The 14,658-nt window shown below is 35.1% G+C and overlaps 1 protein-coding gene across 2 annotated transcripts in view; it reads left to right on the forward strand.

Moving 5' to 3' along the window:
• LOC113503527 (furin-like protease 2) overlaps nucleotides 1-14,658 on the forward strand; it is a 198,642-nt gene that overhangs the window by 68,203 nt on the left and 115,781 nt on the right. The window lies entirely within an intron of this gene.

Consider the following 14,658-nt stretch of genomic DNA (forward strand, 5'->3'; position numbering starts at 1 on the left):
TGCAATTGTTTCGGTGAAGTTATTACTCACGACAGCCAGTCGTTGAAAGTTTTGTTATTAAAAAAAAACATTTATGTTAAAACTTAATATTCTAAGCCCACTTTTAAACAATTTATTGCATGTCTTTAGAACGTTTTTATAGAAATCATCATTCTAAAATGAAAAAGTGTGTCGTGAAATAACATTAAATTATCCAATAGCAAAATGAGCGAACAGCATTTATTCGGGCCACGACACAAGCGGTGAAAAGAGTAATGTAGTATAGTTTTCAACATTTTGTTGCGACGAAACGAAGATTTTCAACAACCCGATCTTTGTCCCGAAATTTTATCAGTTTTGAAGTTAAAATTATCTTAGCTCTTTTGAATTTTTCTTATTACGAAAATGTCAGGTACCACATAAATACTCAAGCATAACCAACAATCTAAACAAAGAGAAGATGTCTGAAATTAGATTTATGGACACAGCGACAATTATTGATTTTAGTTACGTGTTGCACTTAAATCACCGGCCAATTTACATAACCCCGCTATAACTAAATTGGATTAGAGTTAACGGAAGCAATTTGATACAACATCATACATTACTTAGGTTACAAACGCTCGTTTCGAGCCCGTCTTACATAAAGCGCTATGTACGGAGACAAAGCGGCATTCGCTTTGGGCGTCCCATTACTGTAACGCGGAGCTAAAACTTGACTGATTACTGGTCTGCCTGGATGAATTTTTCCACTGTCGCACCACTGAGACGGTTTAGACGGACATTACCAGTATTAGAGGGATTTTCCCGTCTGTGTAATCGAAATTCTTGGTTAAACGAGCGACCCAGCTGTTATCTTGTTACTTCATCATTACACAACGTTTCCTTTAGATAATTAAGGAAACTCAACGTTTTTTTTTCATTTGATTTATTACGTAAGTTCCTTTAATGAAAGAAATAGGTTTTGTTTACTACGATAAATTACTTGTGAAAACAGGACAGAGGCAGTTCAAATGAATTCTGTGAATTTCTTTGTGGTACTGTCAAGGCGCAGATCAGCACTATTTCTCACAATTTCCATATTCAAATGTGATCGTCAAGTTAATTTACTGTAGGATCTTAAATTACCTTTGAAATTAGATATATTTCGCTGTCAGTGCGGATGTAATTTACATTTATTATTGGCCTTGTTGAATATTCATTAATTTACGTAACAGCGCATTATTCCTGTTATTCGGGCCGTGCACGCGAAAAATGCTTTATGGACGTCGTTAACTCGATACTATCTGCACTTAATGCTAATACATATATCATAATAAGTAGGAAATATTCATTTATCAGTAACTAAGCTGGTTTATAGTTCTCATAGTCGCAAACAAAGCGGTCGAGCGTGAGGGCTTCAGTTTGAATTACAGGTACCTACGTATAGTCTTTTGTTCTATTAAAAAATACCTAATAGTTTTCTTGGTAGACAAGGTTATTTTATTACCAGGCGTATTTTGAGTGCCCTTAAAGCGTTACTTAGGGGAATCCGATAATTAATATTCTTTATAGACTACTAAATCAACTTTAGCCAGACATTGTTGACGTAATCTACTAGACACCTAGAACTTTCGATCCTTAACATTGTAATTCTGTTATCTTAGTACCAGTGGAGGGCTCCCGTTTTCTTGTCCTAATTACTAACCGAAGCTAGGGATTTTAATAGGGACCGACGTCTTAGTGAACCTTTTGAACACGACAAGAGGATTTGCAAGCAATGTACCTGTAATTTGGGGCTGCATGACTTTTGGGGAGCTTGTTTCTTAGAATATCATGAATATACGTTTCAGCGCTGGATTATGTATCCAAGTAGGTACCTTACTAGTGAAAGGGGTAATACAACCCACAATGCACAGATTCTTATAAAGGTAAGGTACATAACAAAATAAGTAGTACCAGCAGAACAAAACAACCTGTTTCACTAATAATGAGGAATCACGCTAAATTTTGTACGCCATTGCACTAATTGAAATAATCCGTCCGATTATAAACCCACCGGTTTGGGTACGAACTTTATCGGATTTTGGTGGAACTGAGTTACATCAGTATAAATATAACGAAATACAAGGATTATTTCAGCTTAATTCAAAGCTTTCCAGTTGTTGTGTTTCAATTTAAATTTAATTCAAGAAAACAAAATGAGCACAAAAAGGCTCATTAAATAACGGGATGGAACGGCCTATGTAAACACGAACACCAATTATTCCCACATTACAATTACAAAATTCTATCGTATTTACTTCCAATTAAAAGTTTTGCAGTTGTGCACCCAGAATTATTGTCAGCTATTGTTTTCAATGCTATTATCGTTGGGTACGTATCCTGCTCGTGTCTGCTGCAGGCACGTCAGGGGCCAATTATAATTAAAATAGCTTGTTCAGCGACAACAGCGTGCTGCCATCGAGGTCGTGTCTCATTGTTTATTGTAATGTGCTATGTCATTATATCCGACGTCAATAGTTCGGCACACAGGTTTCCGAACGCTTTGTAAATCGATTGGAGCTAGACCACGCTATGGAACTAATAATAGAATATAAAGTGGATACTTCAAATATTAATGGGGCACGGATATACATTGAACAGGCGGCGTTTGAATTAAGTATTCCGTCACCGAAATATCTCTGTGGATTTATTGAAATTCCTTAAAGGAGAATAGTTAGCTATAGAATAAATACGCCAACATCTCTAAACTGCGATATCTGAATAACGTCGAAACCAACAAAAGCATAACTCGTATAAGCGGATGGCGAACTCTATCTATCTAACATTCAAATGTGTTTGTTTGAATAACAACGATATTGCACAAATCAAACGTTCCAAAGACCGCAGTTTTCCATAAACCATTCACTGTTGCCGAGCAAAACTTGAGTCAATCTGTAGGTTCCGGAGCCGTTGCAATTGCGTGGCCATACATATTCAAGTGTTCATACATCACAACTCGCAGATCTGGGCTCAGTATTCCGTAATAACATGCAACGCGTGAGACGATCTTGTATCCTTGTTTATTCAGATACGCTGTTATCTGAACGGCTTTGTCCCCTTTGAAGCTTGGGCTTGGATCATGTTGATTTGCTTCTAAATCTTTTTTGGATTTTTTGGGTTGAGTTGTTTAGTGGTGTAAACGGTTTGTGGGCGTTTATTTCGTGTCTATGATCTTTGCTTTGAGGATTCGGAATAAGGCTACAATTCTTGTCAGAGTATCTTTTGTTATGTGTCTTTTGGAGTCTTTGATATAAGGCTGTTTTTATGATTACTATTAATTTATTATCTTTAGATAAAAGTGTGATTTAACAACGCAGTGCACATTGATCGACTAGTTTAAGAATAAAATTTTATAAGGTATATTTTCTTGTTTAAAATTTATAACATTAGAACTTGCAGTAAATGCGTGCGTGTCACGCATTCGAGCTTTTTCTTTTTAAATGTAGATTTCTGATGACGATCAAAGCTGAGTTAAAGTTGTTGTTTAATTATGTAGTTTACTTAGTTAGTTGATTAGAAAAACCGTTTGACATGTGAACTGTTTTAAGTCATGCGGAACTGAATTATACACGTCGTTACAAAAAAGCTTGCAAACGACCGACTTGCGTGAATTATTTATTTCAAAATAAATTCTTATACTTTTCTGTTGTACAGAAAATATTAGCTACGAAATGGTGAATGAACTCTAAAGTACTTACAGTTGCAAATAAGACACAAAGAAGCTTAAACCAAATTATACCATGTGCAGTGTTTCATGGAACTAAAAGGTTTTTATAGTCCATTATCCATTGGAACTAAAGACATTGCCGTTTATTTGTAGCTTAGCTTTCGCGTTAGTTATAGGTCATCCACCTTTTTATAGAGACGGATTGCAGACGTCGAGAGAGCCTCGGGCAAAGCTAGTATTAGATAAATGAAGTGTCTTGTTCCTCTGACTGCAGAACGAATAAAGGAATTATATTTTTAGTTATTCTTTTATCATGATCTTTGTAAGAGGTTTTGTTTTTTTTTTTATTATTGAATCTTGGTTTATGAAAAGGTGTTTGCTTCGAATTTCCCATTATTAAGTTATTAGGTTTCTCACTTTTTTGGTTATTTGGTCCTTTAAAGGTTGGTCAATGAAACAAGTTTAATAAATGCTAATATTGTTGTTCAAAAGAATATGTAATTCACTAGGCTGGGATATGATATCGAATATTAATAGGGACAGGTGATCAGACAAAAAGTTCACGACGTTGTTAGAGACTGTATGTACTTATTACTGTACATTACTGATTATAATTATCGTCATAATGGTATGTGTCCTACGCAGGTACGCAATAAAAAGTATTTTCTTTCTTTCTTTCGCAATCATTCATCACGAAGAACGGTAGTGACTAAGTTGGCATTTGGCACTACCTGAAATCGATTACTATACACACTACCCTACATCAAAACTAGACTGTAACTTTCTATACAAATGCTTTCGAATTCGGTTCGCACTAAGCCATGTTCACAGGCTCAGTGGCTTGATATCTGCGAGTGTGTCGGTGCGTTCAAACGTTTAAAAAAGTTGTGTGTACTAGTGATAGTGTGATATGGCTGCAGGTATATAAAATGGTATGTTTATAGTAAGTGTGTCTGTGTATTAGTCGGTGTAGTTTTGATATTTGAATGAAATGTGTTGCTTACTATCGTCGTATTTTGTACCTAATTATTTTAGGTACTTGTTCATGGTGAGTTGGTGGCAGCCTGTTTAGGTTTGGTTGATAATGTAAGTAATAATTTTGTTTTACCATTTGGTCTTGAAGTGAGTTATTCACATTTACATATACCACATGCTCGAAGGAACTTAGATTTTTTTTTATATTTTACTATTTTATAGGGAAAACGTGGTTGAGTATTGGTTAGATTTTCTTAGAAGTGTTTAACACCGGGGAATGAAAAACAATATTATAAACATTATCTAGTCTACATATATGCAATCAACATAATCATAGTTTTTGCATTTGTTTTTATGTAGTCGTTAGTTTTTTATGCAGTCTTAAAACTAAATAAAAATATACCTAAGTTAATAAGCACTTGTACACGTCTTGATAGCTAGTTAGTTTTTATTGCATTACCTTGATTTTATTACCTTGAATGTAATTTTGCAATTTTAATGGGGCTAGAGAAAATATGGTATGCGTAAGAAATAATACGGTCAAGAACACATTGTGTTTATTGTTTAATCCCATTGATGCAATTAGTAACACGTGAAATCAATAGTCGATCTCTATTTCTATCGGCGATTTTAGATTTTTGCACAATTCCACATTCTATTACGTCACTCTTTCTAGTTTAAAGGACACCAAGCAAAAGGGGCTTGTTTGTATAATTTTGATTTGCAAGTCGATAAAAAATAACATTGTATTAATGTTTTGAGACGGTAATTAATTTGCGTCTTAATGCTTTAGTTAATTCTCGATTTTTTTAATCCATTGTTTTATTTGTTTTACGTCTGTTCTTGCTTTTGTAGTTTAATACTCGGCGGTTTTTTTTTCAATTTATATATTCTTATGTCTCACTCTTGGTCTGTGGCGGGTAGCTTAATTGGTAAACTGACCTACCTACTTATTCAGCCATGTTCAGGTTTGAGTTCCGTCTGAAGTATCGATTGGTTTATTTGCAAATAAAAAAATATTGAAGCACTATACCTATTGTAAAATTCTATTATTATATTTATTTTTGCCTAATGAATATTTCAAACATATTTAGCATTCATAATAAATTTATTCTACTGGTTAGTTAATTATTTATTACCGGCGCAGTGCACACATGACCACTTGAAAAAAAAACTGATCAAACTGTTTTGTGTCAAAATAAGTATGAAAAAGTTTTTAATTCGAATAGTCCTTTTCTGTCGTTTTCGAAACGTAACATTCTACGTCACATGTTGTTAGTTGTGTTATGCATACTATATAACATTTGTTAGATACCTAAAGTACTGAAGTTCTCGTCCACTAAACTCCGGCCTCTGATTAATTGTGCTCAATTAATTATGTATCATCATTACTGACCGTGAGAGATAGAATCGAAGAGCCCCCACGACTTGATTAATGATTAAACTTACCGAGGTGGCAAGGACACTTAATTGCAATTACAATTATGAACTATAAATGAGCGTAGGTTTTATTTATCAAATTACTTGGGTTAAGAGTCAAATGAACTGCGTTGATTTACTTCTACATAGGTATAAGTATATAGGTAGTATAGGTAGGTAAATTCGTTACTAAAATAATTATTTGTAAATGATAACGCCAATACTGAGAGACAACCCAAAGAGATTTTATAAAACCATACGAAAATACGTAAATATGACATATTTTTTTAAACATTAAACTTAACAATTTATTATCAAACATAGTTTATACAAAAACCACTTCCAGGAATACATACAAGGTTAGTAAAAATGCATATCGTCAATACGAACAGTTAGTACTATTAGTTTACCAGATAAAGCGTGTATTTGAGGTCTAAATGAATAATCTGTCGCTTTTTAAATCCGCAACGCGTTGAAATTAATTAATAAAGGTAGGCAAACGAATGACGGAAATTATTGCATGGTTAACATGAGTTACTTCCAACAAAATGTGCCTGTAAATATTATATGACGTTGGATGGTAGAATAAATAGTCGTGTGGACATGTACGGCAATAACTACCGAACTGTTTGTCATATGTGCATGGACTGGGCTTGCTGTTTTTACGAATAGACTGATAATTATTCCACCAATCATATAATATATTATGTATGTATGGCGTTTTATAGTCATTTGTTCAGTTGCTGTTTTATTTTGTCCCACCATTGTTATTTATTTTTTCATTGAGCACACAAGAAAACGGACCTGTGAAAAAAGGCACCTTTGAAAAATTCTCAGGTTTGCTCGGTCTCGTCACAAAATTATCCTTTACCATTTATTACTTTGTATGTTATACAAAAATGATAGAACGAATATTGGTACATGTCGGGATTAGAACCAACGTCATTTGACTTATCAGTCAAACGGACAATAAGGTACGTTGAATCGTGCATAAGATGCAGAGTTGTCGTTGCTGGTTACAGAAACAGTGTATCCCCGATACTTCGATGCTACCAAACAAAGACTTGTAACTGTAGCACTTTCTCGTTAACCCTTCACTGTTCGACGTTAGCCGATTTACCTTTGAGCTAGAATACCTATTGCCCAGCCAACTAACGCTGACAGACCGTCAGAACGCCACTCCAAGGGTTGGGTAAATGGAAAAGCTGTGAAGCCAATGATTTTGCGTACCTTGTTAGCTATAGTTATGTGCTTTGGATATTACAAGGAAATGGCAATATTTTGCTTATTATTGCAGATGTTTTTGAGGTTGCATACCGCCATGCAGCTTTTTATAAACGTGTACTTAAATAATAGTCCTTTGTTACAAAAAAAAATGCTTTGCAGAAAATAGAAAAAACTACATGTATAATTTAGTTGTTATCTAACATTTCAAACAACCTTTTGTAAAAACAGAACCGACCTACTAGTGCAATAAAATAGAGAAGGATTTGATACTCGAGTTACGCAAGTAACCCTCTTGTATTACGTTGCTTACTTCACACGTTTATCCAATCCGTGCTTGTATTATGCATTTCGCAAAAGCGACAGCTAGACACCGAAAATTGACAAAAATTGCGGTCAAATTACTTAATTATATCACATTTTTGCGCTACTCAGTTCGATATATAATTTTGCTATACAAATAGTGCATATTTTGCTATGCCTTTTGCTACATACGTAATAACGGTTCGGGTTTCCATTCGGGTAGCATCGCTTAATCTCGGTCGTCTGTATCGAGGCTGTATTAGTATGATGTGCATATTGAACGGGTTTCTTGGGATTTATCGGACCCTACCGGAATATGCCGATTGTGCCGAACACGTACATCCATACTTCAGTCGCTCCGAAGCATATTGGAAACGTACAAGTGCAGTGCTTGATATATCTGCTCTCCTGATTTACAATTTAGATTTCATTGGACGTATTCTAAATATGGATTGTTAAGGCCAGTCGGTTTTATGATTTATAATGCCATGAATTTATGACTAAAAATGTACGGTAGTTTGCAATATCACCATGCAAATTTTATCAATTCAAGACACTCTATGTCTGTTTGGCTAAAACCTATAAAAATATTTTGATTGAAACTTTCATAGGTCATACTTGAATGAAATGAAACCTACCATTTTTGACAATCACGTAACATTCTTTTGTTCAAAAGTTTAAATCTCATTCAAGCAGTGGAAAAATATACATTGAAAGAGTATTCATGATTAGTGATTAATGTTTTCACAAATACCATATATGCGGAACCATGAAACATTTCTAGGTTGTACAAATATTTGCCTCGTGCGGTAATCAAGACTTGTAATTAACGTGCGAGGTTAACACTTAGCCGCCGTAACAATTGAGTCGTAAAAGTTATAGCCCGAGTTTTAGCTTAATCGACTTACCTGTGCCCTTTCCTTACTTCCTGCAAATTGCTAGGAGATTGTTCTGGAGTATTCTAGGAATCGTTAACCTTAATAATGGCTTATTCTCTATCTTCATGAAATGAAATCCATTTAAAGTTACTTTTTGTCAGTTGGATGTCCTTTCCCAATAAACTTGGAATTTGATTTGATGAACAAAACGTGCATTTCAGAATTTCGTATTTAATTAAAAATCCGAAATTATTGCACTTACTAATAATTAAAAAGGTACATGCTAAAAACATTTGATGTGGTATAACATTCAACAAAACTTATGTTTGACACTTCTAGAGAATAATACAGCTCTGGAGAATACTCAAGATTTTTCCCAGAACACTGTACTCAATTCTCAGTCTCGCATATTTTATGGACTTAATTAAATAGTTTCTATATCGTTGCCAGGACATACATGAACGCACAAGTGTTACAAACGTCACGATACATTTACGCGTCACGTCACGTTCCTAATTCCGTAGCACGTTTCAATCAACTTACGATTATATAAGTCGACATGCTGATTCTTTAAACATAAATATACATTCGCGTAATATCACGTGTTGTTCTGTACGGGCATTAGAAATGTGTTTGAAGTTTGTTTATTACATTTGTTTCGTCATTTTATGTTATACAATGTTATGTTTAGGATTTTGTATCGTGGTTACTTGGTCGTGTACCTTTCTTTTGTTTTTTTTTATGTATGTTACAAATGATAGATGCTAAATGTTTTAATATACCATGGTTTATCTTTATGACTGTCTGATTACAGAATATTTATACATACATAGTAATTTAAAGAAATTCGTAAACAAAACATTCTTTTACATTAATTTCCGATATTTTTTTACATATATGTAAACCAAATTTAAAAGTGTCTAGTTCGAAGATGTTATGGTTTGAACATTACTTTTAGTTTCTCGTACCACAGAAAATTTCAAAATCTTCGTGTTATTGCCAGTCTTGTGAGAGCATTAACATTTTCGAAGCGATATCACAAAAGGAATCGCTCAAATATTAAGATAGTACACTGCACTAATACCTATTTACGCAAAATAACTACATAGTAATCGCGTGTTTACACTACATTTAAGTATAATACTACGAAAATTGATTTCAATTCTCTTAAGAGTTATTTGGTGCGTGATTTTGTAGGAGGCAGAATCGAAACCAATTAGCCGGTACTTGTTATGTTAATTTGTCACTACGTTAATTTACTGCTTCATCTGAATGGCGCCGTTAAATTAATATGGTGTACCTACATATATCGTAAACTATAGGTTTGCCCTTAGGGTTGACAAGCGTGTGTCATGCTGCGTAACGATGCTCAAGAGGAAATAAATATTAATTCAAAGTCCTATTGTGCAGCTTCCGCACTCTTCTTTCGCTTGTCTCCTTCAAGAGCAATTTTCTAGTTTGGAAATAATGAATCCAGGTCACCCTGTCGTCTCCGCCTGGGTCTGCCTCATTGACATCTATTATGACTTGTGGACCAGTCGTTGGCAATTTTTTCCATTGTTTAACGGATGACAGATGCACGCGTGATACACGTGTCCACTTCATTTCTCGCTGCCAGACTTCTTTGTAAGTCAATTGAAATGAAAACTGGAAAAATAATTTGAAATTATTTTTCCTTTTCTCTACTACGATTTTCTGAAAACTCAAACACCGCGGTTTTGCTTTATGTCTTAATTTCCCTTGAGAAGTATACTTCGAGAATTATATAATTTATTAAGCACTCAGAATTAACTCTATCCTAGTTTGTATAACTTTTAGACTTCAAGCAAAGAATGGGAACGAGAAAAAAAATGATTTCGATTACCGGCCTATATTGACAGCCCTGATAGTTCACAATTGGTAGGGAAGAAGTAATTACATGTTCATAAGTGTGACTACGACACGCCACATCGCGTGGCATCGCGCACGACACCCGTGCTCTACCTGTACTTGTTACAAATAATTGTGTACCCAGATACTTCGATTTGAGGTCACATATGAGACAGGCACTTTGCGCGGATAGCCAAGTGGTTGAGGCCTCCACACCAAACCCACTGAACGCGATGTGTCGCGGGTTCGATCCCCACGAAGGACAATCATTTGAGTAATCCACGAATGCTTGTCTTGAGTCTGCTTGTTTTTGTGCATGTGACTTGAATGTCTAAAAAGTCCCCCGCGACACTAGGATTAATAACCTTAATGCGGAAGTCGCTCAAAAAAAATATGTTAGAAAGAAGATAATTATAATTTATTTAAATAAATTTTCACATCGTCCAAAAATGTTTCAGTCGAAATGCACGTCTACAAAATAAAATACAAAGTATGTTACAAATATTGGTATTGTGCACAAGTGTCGACGATATGGCTAACAGCCAGACGATAATCTGGAGCTTCCGCGGCACTTCCACGGAATGACCGCCGGGATGTTGCTCGCATATAATCGCTACTGCTTACGACATAATACTCGTATCTGTTAGGGTGCGAACATACCTGGCGAACTAACCACACCTCTGTAATTACGAGCCATGTGCAAACAGCAGCGCAGGTTATGTTCTGGAACTGTACACGTATCAAATCTAATAGAAGTCTTGAATCTTGAAACTGAAACATAAGTCGTAAGCAAGCAAAAGTCTATAGAAGATGCGTGGCGGTCAGGTGTTCTTCTCTACACCTCTTTTGTGTGTATCCACTAAAAAGCACCCTAAACCATCACAATGTAAACATGCCTGCAATTCGAAAATTCTGCAGACGCCATATCTGAACACACTCTTACATCTGAACAGGCCTCGCGAACATTGCCAGCTATTGTTTACGCGGCTTGCTCGCCCGTGACGCCCCGAATGAGAATTGACAGCGCGCGTGTGACGTAAGCAAATGACGTTGTATTCGTTCAGTGTGTTTGGTTGAACGTAATTACGTTTGTTTTCCAATAAGCTGCACTCTGATACGTTACGATTGGACGGAATTGAAAGTCAAATACATCCTGTGAAATATGTACGAACTTACTATGTACTACCCGTTCGTAGTAAAATACTCATGTGAATGGTTACTTTGAACTCTATAGAGTATATGAACTTCCAAGTCACTAAGGTTTTAGAAATTTCTTAATTTGTTTTTAATTTAGGTATTCCTATTATATGGATTTTATACGAAACTTTGTAGTAGGATTTTCGAAAATTTTGCCACATGCTACAGAATTGTAAACATATTTTATCCTACAGATTTATCTGAAATACAAAAGGGATTTCTACATGTATTGTACGATACCTTTTTCATGTAGACCCATATGATCTCAGGCGTAATTGGAACATGCCAAACGTAATAAAATAGCCCGAAATAAACTCATTTTCTTCTCGACCTAGCTACGTGTACGAATCATGGTCGACTAGTGTCGAAAAAGCATTGGATTATAGAATAGGCCCCGAAATCAGCGGTTGACGAAATAATTTGACTTGATTGTTATCTAGCGATTTCACCCGTATTTGAATATGTCCAAATGCCGATGATTGTCTACCTAAATGAACAATTTGCTGTGACATACATAGACCGCTATCGCTAACATATCGACAACGTTTGATTGTTTGAATTGATGTGTAGTTGCTTTATCATCGATCGGTTTCACTGGAAATTCTAATTATCTACTGCAATAATTGCAACCTAAGTGACAAAGTAAAAAAGTTGGAGTCAGTCAATAATCAATGTGCGATAGCTTTGTAATCCAAAAACCATAAGAATTACATAATTTTAAGTAATCAAAAGTTTATTTGTACCTTTTTTGAAGCTTGTTCTTATGTGTTCAATAAAGAATATTCTATTTTTTTCTACTTAGTGTTTTATATTCTAGAGAATGTGCGTAAAAAATTGTATGACTGCGCTTTTTGAGGCTCAATAGTTAATGTACTGCTCATTACGTTGAACACCGCAAAATGCTCAGACATGTCTAAATGATGATCGAGATAAAATGATACCTAAACTGGCTCACTTATAGATGACCTACAATATTATGTTCTTGTATCAATTACCATCACGTGGTATGCGAGTATAATGGGTTTCAGGTATTTGATATTGGCCTTGCAATGCGATCTGGATCTATGACGAAACTATATTAACTCGTTCACGTCGTACAGTTGATTATTTAGGCTGCAAAATCTTTGTGGGTATCTTAGCTTCGGACTCCAGCTGGTTCGGTTCTCTAGAGGGGAATCTCCTGTTTATGCTGCTGGGTTAAGGGTTTGCCCTTAGCGACCAACCAGATTTGTAATATCATAAATATGTCCAAAGGATACCGGTGGCTAAAAATGGCGTCAATTATACCTCTTCCATGATAAGATAATATCGCAATAGTTAGACCATATAACTCCGTAGATTTTAAGCAAACGCACTGTCAGACTTATGAAAATCATTAAGATTCCTATTAAAAAAATGATATGAAACTAAACAATGGAAGCATAGTTACCGTATGCAATTAGCGTTGCGCCAGTCTAGAATCCTGAAATCAAAATACGTTTTTTCTGTCTTTAGGCTTCGAAACCATCAAATAGTTGGTGCTATATTGTTTCATCACCATTTAATTGCAGACTTTTTGTATTGTGGGCAATTAGACCAAGTAACTGCCTATTTCATTTACCACTTATGGAGTTTAATATACTCGTACATAAACATAGTCTTTTCTGTTAAACGTTTTGAAAAAGACTTGTACTGCAATTTTGGAGCTGTGTTTCGAAATCATTTATTCTTCTCCATACAGACTGGTGTTCATTGATCTGGTATTTTGATATGCAGGTGCAATCAGCCCACTTCCATTCCAGCTTGGCAGCTGTAACGTCTGTTTTAACAATTTCGTATTCTGAAACTTGTTGTTTTTACTGTTTTCTAGTGCAATGAGCGCAAGTAACGTTGCATGTTTGTGAATTCGCAGATGCAAAACTAAAACTTTCCGTTGCATCAATTGCAGTGTTTTTGACGTCTCTTTGTGCAATATAAATTGCTTTTAAAATACTATGATGTTCATAGCTCTAGCTTTTTATTATTTAGCATTTATTTTTATTTAGATTTAGTAGATATGTTCGTGTTAAAATTAAAATAGAAATATGTTTTAAAGTAAAATAAAGCGTAAATTTTAATTTACGATGAGAATTTTGTTTGATTAAATTCTCTAAAATGTAGTTTCAAAATTTTTAGCTTTCAAAATTGTTTTATTTAACGACAAAGTGAAACACCACAAATCTGCTGGCTTATAAAGTTTTATGCCCATTTTTTAGACGTAAATATTTAATTATAACTATAGCCAAATGTAGGAAATCTTATATTGAACCTACATACGTCGGATGCTTACGCGTTTTCTTCGCTGCAATCGGATCGTAGAATGTTATTGCTGTCTGACATAGAATGCAAGTTACTAATATGACAATTGCCTGTATTCGTGTAATCAGGCCGCATGCAAGACTAAGGCTTTAAATGCCCGGCAAAGATTTAACTGTCTATCGAATACAAATTCCTGCAGAGTCATCAACAAAAGTCGATGAACACAACAAATACATAACTTGAAAATGTCATAAGTGACTGTTGCGGTTAGTAAACCTCATAAGCTTCAGCCAGAACTCTGATTTATAGAATTGTGAAACGTATCTGCGATTCTACTTTTCTTTCTGACTGTATCGTACATATATCCAACGCAACAACTCTACCTTACACTTACTGACAGCGCAATTCTGCAGTTTACCTAAATCGAATACCCGAGTGTCGCTTGTTTACCTACGTTGCCACTAGAACAGTTTCACAAAATTCCCCAAAGTAACCACGTACCAGTTTTATTTTTTTCACGCCAACATAGTAGTCTGTTAATCTAATAAAAGTCGAAACAATGTTAGTCGTAGGTACAAGTTTTCTCGATGGTTTTATTTATGAGTTCACGAACCTTAGTAGGAGTCAAATGTATGCCAAACATAAACAAACTTGTGTACCTTCGTTGAGGGTTCTGAACTTACTCGCAGTTGATCTAAATATTTAAGTACGAGTTTGGGTCTTACCGAATCTCTTGGTGGTGCAAGGTAAAGTGCTACAGTACGTTTGCATCGGTAATCACACTTCGCTGGTTATCACTGGTGGTTTGTTTTGTCACTGCTATCGTAGAAAAGAAATATAGTTACA

Source organism: Trichoplusia ni, chromosome 19, assembly GCF_003590095.1.
Source record: "Trichoplusia ni isolate ovarian cell line Hi5 chromosome 19, tn1, whole genome shotgun sequence".
NCBI classification, from domain to species: domain Eukaryota; kingdom Metazoa; phylum Arthropoda; class Insecta; order Lepidoptera; family Noctuidae; genus Trichoplusia; species Trichoplusia ni.